Source organism: Sciurus vulgaris (genome assembly GCF_902686455.1).
Source record: "Sciurus vulgaris genome assembly, chromosome: 15".
Classification (NCBI taxonomy): Eukaryota; Metazoa; Chordata; class Mammalia; order Rodentia; family Sciuridae; genus Sciurus; species Sciurus vulgaris.
In genome coordinates this window covers 37,055,460-37,063,278 of record NC_136476.1, presented here as the reverse complement: position 1 = coordinate 37,063,278, position 7,819 = coordinate 37,055,460, and positions in this window count along the sequence as shown.

Here is a 7,819-nt window from a genome sequence, read left to right as displayed (position 1 = left end):
GAAGTTGTCCTGAATATTTTAGCAGTCTTTGGGGATTAATGAATTTCTGGTGCTTAGCTAAGGGTGTATGTTTGGGAGGGATGGGGTGTCAGCCAAAGAGAATTCTTAGGGTAGCAAATTTGATTAAGGAATGGTGGTGATAAGATGGCATGTGTGAATTTTATACCCATATTGCCCAGGTTGCTTTGCCTTCTAAGGGGAATGCTGTAACTCCAATCATTTGCAATTTGCAATGGAGAGAGAGAGAGAGAGAGAGAGAGAGAGAGAGAGAGAGAGAGAGAGAGAAAAAGAGAGGAGAGAGGGGAGGGGAGGAGAGGAGAGGGAGACTCTACAGTAAAACTGCAAAGCAGATATCAGCTCCAAATTTCAGCAGTATCCTTCCTCTCAGCACCTTTAGTTGTATGTCTAAACATTCTAAATGTTGTCACTCCTTTAATAGTTTAACCTTGTTTTCTGCCAACTAATACCCAAGTCACGATGGTTGTCCCAATAGTTTCTGAATGGATATTTGAATAAGAATTCATCTGAAGACCAAAAACCTTCAAAATTCCAAAGCACAAACTTTTTTTTAATGATGAGGTATTAAGAACTATGGTGGTGTGAAATAGTATGTGGGTCAGAAAAGGGTGGATCTAGAATACTCCTCACAAAACCATAAGATTCTGCTGGAAAATAGGGCCCATCCTGACAATAAATGAGAATGGGTAGGTGTGTTTGAATGGCTCAATGGAAACCACCAGCAGAAAGATAAAGCAGAGCACCTTTCCCTACACTGTGAGTGGGTAGATCGTTTTGGTTCCGTGCAATAAACAGGGTCATGTGAGTAGGGCTTTCCTCCCCTTGTGTATGCTTGGTGTGTTGATTGTTCTCTTTTTCCAATATGGAGGTTCAGTGTTCAATACAATCAAATTCCATGATTTCTGTGTAGGCTTTCCTGTGGTTACTTACTGTAGGTTTCCTGTGGTTGCAGTTCTTATTTCATTTTAATTGTGTGTTTATTTTGTCTTGATTTATGGTAATGTATGCTCATCATGGTCCCACTAAGCAGTGAGAGATCTTAAAGAGAATGTGCAGGATTCATCTTCCCAGCTAAGCATGGTATTTAGTAGAGAGTGTCCACTGAATGTGTTCACTGGGCACTGCATGAATTTTTTCATAGCATGAGTTCAACAGGGCAATTATTTTCCAGCCCCACTGTCTCTTGTGCTTTGATTGGCTGAGAAGGTCATCAGAGAGTCTTGGAAATGGAAGAAACATTAATGTCTAGCTTCTTGTTTACTCCCTCACCATTAGGTCAGGCCATATCTAAAACATCCTAGACAGAGGGAAATTGATCTTATTTTAGAAGACATTCAGTGATACCACTGAAGTAATAATTTCTTTGAGGTTAATTTTAGCATATCTTTGAATAAGTAACTCAAATGTTCTCAGTTACATTTTTGCTCTTCACTCAGAAACATTATTAACATACCAAAACCCTATCCATTAATGCTTGTGGGATAAAAGCATGAAGGGTGAATGCCATTAAAGGATATATGTGTGTGTATACACACACACACACACATATATATCTTAATCTCAGACTGGAAAACTGAAGATAAGATATTAATGGTTGAAGATATGTATACATGAAAAATCTTCAAATTCTTTTAAAAGGTCATGGAAACGATCAGATTTTGTCCTTACATTGCAAATAAGACATAGCTTTCTTACACATTTTACCAGTAGATTTGGCTTCGACATCCAATCTTCTATAATGTAGCTCAGGCAAATGTGGCCTTTTCTTCCCTTGACCTCCACAAGACATCTTGTGCTTCTCCTCAGGCATAATGCCATCTTTACTCTGAGATGTGCTTCCTAACTTTGTCTATTGGGCCTGTATTGTCCTCAAGAAAATGTTTTCCTCCAAGTGCCTAGAAGAGTTCCTTGGCTCTAAAAGTTTCTTAAGAAAGGTTTCTTTAATGAATAATGTGTTCATGTAAGCTAAGGAAATATCAAAGAAAGAGAGATGGAGTGAGTACACATTTACCCATTTGATTATTAGTGGGCATAAGAGCTTGGCTTTAAGGGGGAATCAATTGAACTAGAGACTCCAGGGCAATCAGTTCTTTGTTGGCATATCTTAAAATGATCATTTCCTATCCAGGTGACCTATACCTTATAACAAGTTTAAAGCCCTCTTTCCTAGGTTCTGGTTAATTTATGATTTTTTTCCATTATTATCTAAAGCATATACAGAAAGAAAAATCTAGTTTAAATTGTCCAGAAAGTAATTTCTCTCTCCAAAGCAATAAACTATTTTTAGGCTCAGAGCCAGGTTAGTTCCTACACATGTAATCCCTTGAGGCCTTTAGGTCACTAGCAAAAGGCCTTGGAAAATTTAATTAAAGAGATTTCCAGGAAGGGGAAAGAAATTAAAGAAATTGGCCAATGCAACATGAGGGAGTTTTCACATCCTATACAAAGCTCTTACACACAGGACGCACCAAAGCCTGGAAGGCAAGTGGGATCTTCCATAAGCCTCAACAATTAATGCTATTTAATAACTCAGTGCCATTGTCCACCATGAGAAGAACATGGGTGGGCAAGATATTATATTTAGTTGCTCAATAGCATTTAATGTTTTTTATTTAGTTGAAGACCCTGTCCTGGGTGTTAGGGATACAGGAAGAAGCAAGATAAGTCTTTATCCATGAGGAGCTTATATTTAGGGGTGGGAGGAGGGACAAAAAAGCAACCAGTTATGAAATAATGTGATAAAGGCCAGGAAAGAGGAGATATTAGGCACTATAGGGGCAGAGAAGAGGAAAGACCCGCATCCTTCAGTGAACACCCAGGAAGCTTCTAAGAGAATGCCTCATGTGGCGTTGAAGGGTGAGCTTTTCATGAGAACCATCAAAGGCATTTTGGGTGCTGAGGGCAAAATGGCAAGTGGGATGGAGAAATGAGGGAGCAGGCTGCATGGTTGGAGTAGCAGGAGATAGGACATCTGTGGGTGAGAAATGAGGCTCAGGAAGAGAGGGGCCTGATCATGGTCTGTATTATTAAAAGAAAGGGATGAGGAAGAAACCACACCCAACCCATGGGAAGGATGTGTCTGAATGCCACACAAAGACAGTTGAACACTGTCCAAAGAGGGGTCAATGGCCATGTCCTGATCCAGACAGAGAGGATTCAGTGAGATGTATGAAGAACTCAAAGGAGGTGCTAGAGAATCAAATCAGAAAGAAGGGACCCTTTTGGATATGACTAGAGATTTTAAGAACTTGGAAAATTGCAAACATCTGAAACACAGTTTCCATGTTTAATGTTGCTTGATGTGTAAGACATTATTCAGCAGGCAGATCACACTACACTTTTAACAAGAAAATTGCCAGGGAGATTTTACAGGAGACAAAGGAGAGATGAAATGGAGATGAGCTGGATGCAGTGACAAGCTGCCAATTTTATTACATATTTAACTGATAAAGGTAGTATAATGTATAAATGGCTACCATTATTTTAATTGATCCTATATCACAATGCTATCACCAGTTTCAGCAGCACACCACTAATAAGATTAAAATTACTTTCCTAGGATAGACTGATGAAAGAAAAATCTTGAAAATCTTTTTTTTTTTTTTTTTTTTTTTTTTTTTGAAACAGGATCTCATTATGTTGTTCAGGCTGGTCTTCAGTGATCTTCCTGCCTCAGCTGGGACTACAGGCATGTACCACCGTGCCTGGCAAACATGTTCTTAATACTTCACCATTTGTGAAGATCTACTTCCATAGGAAAGTAATATACCATTGCTAAATACAGTATTGCATTTGAATAACTTTGAAATAACTACTATTTATTGAATACCATTTTATAACAGACTTCATTTTCAGATAAGGAAACCTAGCTCATAAATATAAAAATCCTGGCCAATATCACAGAGCTAGTAAGTGGTAGAACCAGAATTCAAACCTCGGCTGCAAAGTTGGCACTCTCAACGTAATCCTTGGTAATCAGTCTTATAATATTAAATGTGCCTAAAGAAAATAGCTACAGCCACATTTCCCACCCTGCCCATTTTAATGGCAGTTGGGAACTGGGAGAAAAGTGATCAGGAAAGATATTACAGCAATATGTGACCTCGCTGGCTGTATTGTCTCCTTTATTTGCTCATCTATGTTCAGTGCTTCAACTCCTCCCTCTGCTGAGGTCTCAGTCTGGGTCTGACCTTGTGCTGAGACTCTGCTTAGCCTCCTGTTCTCCATTCCTCCTCCCATGATCTAAGTAGACATTGATGGTTACACACAGCACATTTTTTCAGGGACTCAAACACAGCCTCAATTTCCCACTCAGCACAGAGCCCCAGGCAGTCATTAACAATCTGCTTAGGTAACATTTGACATGAGAGTTGCTTTTTTGGCATCTAATTCTTTCATCTGAAGCATTTTAAGGAACACACTTTTGCAAGTAACTCAAAGGATTTTACTCCTTCATGCATTCAGCAAAGTGAAGAGCATCTGTGGCACTGGGGTGGGATCCTGCCTTTGCAAGCCCTCTCCCACACCCAGGTCCACGCTGATCTGCAGTGACACAGCTCCCCAGTGCCTCCCTAGTTGCTCACAGAGGTATGCCCACTGTTTAGAGGTAGTGACAGCCTGAGAGAAAGGAGAAAGCCACCAGGTCAGAGAAACCTGGGCTGTAGACTTGCTGCCTTTCTTACATAGGGCTGAGGAGAGACTGGAGTGGTATGCAGGATGCCTCCAGCAGTAGACAAGGGGTTCCTTGCCAACCCCACCTGCTTCTATTTCCTGGTGCTGATCCCAGGTCTATGGTGGTTCTGGTCATAGTACAAAGTCCTTATTACCACATAGAGACAACTGTAGTAAACTCTCCTCTCCACTTCATTCCACAATGGTCATAGGTTAGTCACTCGACATTTATTGTAGAACAAATGGATAGCTGTACAGTTAGATATTAACCTTGAAACACCCCTTTTGTAATGCATGTTCTTTGCCCCCAGTGGATGGTTTTCTGGCAAGGAGTTCAAATTTTATCATTTAAAATTTGACTTTCAAAAATCTTGATACAATTTATTCATGATAATCCATCTTCTGTTCTTCCTTAGTTCTCAGATGCAATGAGTACAGTTTCTGAATGATCCTTTCTACCTTCCTTTCCTGCTCTTTGCACCTCCAACCACACCTGTACATATGCACACACACCATGCAGATACTGGCCACCTTGCCTTGAGTTATAAGACCTCCCCAACTGCTGGAAAGTACTATAGATGCCTCTCTGCCTGTTGCATCTGAACCATTTGTTTGGGGAGGATGATATTCCATTATTGAAACATTATGCATATATTTCTAGCAAGCATGTCTGTGGTATTCAGCCATTTACTTTTTTATAATAGCTTTATATAAATATAATTGACATATACATTTTAAAAATGCACAACTATTTTTTGGTAAAGATGTGTATATATAAACAAAGATGTTCAAAATCAATTGTTGCCTTAAAAATAATTTGTTGCCTATTGTCATGTATAACTAATTAAAACAAATTTTAAAACTTTAAAAAAATAATTTGTTGCCTTACCAGGTGCAGTGGTGCATGCCTATAATCCTGGAGGCTGAGGCGGGAGGATCACAAGTTCGATGTCAGCCTCAGCAACTTAGCAAGGTCCTAAGCAACTTAGTAAGACCCTGATTTTAAAAAATGTTTCTTAAAAAAAAAATGTTTCTTTAAACATAAATTACAAATAATCTGTACTTTATGATCCCATTTAACTTTTGTTAAAAACGTGTATACCATCTTAGGGGAAATCTATTAATGGAGGTTATTTCTGAGTGTTGATATTTATCTATTAATTTTTATTTAAAGATATTTTTTAGTTATACAGTAAAGATGACATTTTGAAGTGGAGGTCTATGAATATTAATTCATACATAGATTGGTATAACCACCACCACACTAAGGATACAGAATAATTCCCTTGTCCCTCCAAAAACTTCCTTATGCTATCCAGTTATAGTTAGTTTTGGCCCTTACCCCAATACCTGGTAACCACTGATCTGTTCTACAACACATTTTTTTAAAATGATGTCAAATAGAAGAGATTATACTGTATGTAAAGTTTGAAACTGTTTTCTTTCATTCAGTATAATGCCTTTCAGATTTATCTAAGTCATTACATGTTATAAGTTGTTCATTTTTAATTCCTCAGTAGTATTCCATGGTATATTGGTGAATTTAGGGGCAATTATGAAACATTTTTGTGTAAATGTAAGCTTTTATTTCTGTAAATACCCAGCAGTAGGAATACTGGGTTATTGAGTAAGTATATGTAGAACTTTATGAGGAAAAATATTAATTTTGATTAAGTCAATTTAGTAATCTTTTGTTTTATGGATGTGCTTTAGCTGTCATGTCTAAGAACTCTGCCTGATTCTAGGTCTCAAAGATTTCCTCCTACATTTCCCTTTAAAAGCTTTCTAGTTCATATTTTACACTTAGATAAATGATCATTTTGAGTTAATTTTTGTATAAGGCACCAAGGTTTAGGTTGAAGTTTTTGTCGCATTTTTTGTTTTGTTTTGGTTTTTGCACTAAACATCTAATTTTTTTAAAAAAACAGGGCTTATTAAAAAGACTATTCTTTATTCATTGAACTACTTTGCAACTTTGTCAAAAGTCAATCAGTCATATTTGTATGGATTTATTTCTGGGTTCTTTATTCTGTTCCATTAATGGATACATTTCTCTGTATGTCAATACTACACTGTTTTGAATTCTACAGCTTTACAATAAACCTTAAAACTGAGTAATGGAATTCCTCCAACTTTCTTTTCAAAACCATTCTAATTCATTTTCCTTTCCATATACATTTAGAATCAACTTATCTCTGTATACAAGATACCTTCCTTGGATTGTGATTAGAATAACATAAAATCTATAGATCAATTTGAGGAGAATTAGTGTCATTACTAAATAGTCCAATTCATGACTACATATGCCTTTCCATTAATTTAGTTCTTCTTTGATCTTATTCATTAGTTTTTAGGATTTTACCCGACAGGTCCTATACATGCTTTGATAGATTTAGCCCTATGTCATTTCCCCTCCATTTTAACCCCATTCTTAACTAGTGCTAGTTTTTAATTTCAATTTCAAAATTTACATGGCTACTATACAGAAATACTATTACATCTTTTTGTGTGACTATCTTCTATCCTGTTACCTTGATAAAATCACATAAACATCCAGGAGTTTTTCCTTCCTTCTTTTCTTTCTTCCTTAGGTCCTTTGAGATTTTCTACACAGACAATCATAATCATGTATTCTACAGATAGGAATAGTTTCATTCCTTCCTTTCCAATCTGTGTGATTTTCATTACTTTTTCCTACTTTATTGCATTGGCTAGAAATTTCAGTACAAGATTGTATTTGAGTGGGGAGAATGAACATCTTTACTGTCTTCCCAATGTTAGGAAGAAAGCATTTACTTTTTCATACTAAGATTGATGTTAACTATAGGTATTTTGTAGGTGTCCTTTATTAAGTAGAAGTTGTTTCCTTTCATTCCTAGTTTGCTGAGCAATTTTATCATGAATAATATTAAATTTTGTTAAATGCTTTCTCTGCATCAGTTGATAACATTATTCTTCTTTAAACAATTTAGGTGGAGGGTTGCATTGATTGATTAACAAAATAATCATCTCAGCATTTTCAGGATAAACCGCACTTGGTTGTATTATATATTATTCTTTTTCTTTATTGCTCATATTGATTTGATAACATTTTGATAAGAAATTTTGTGTTCTGTAGTATTCCTTTTAA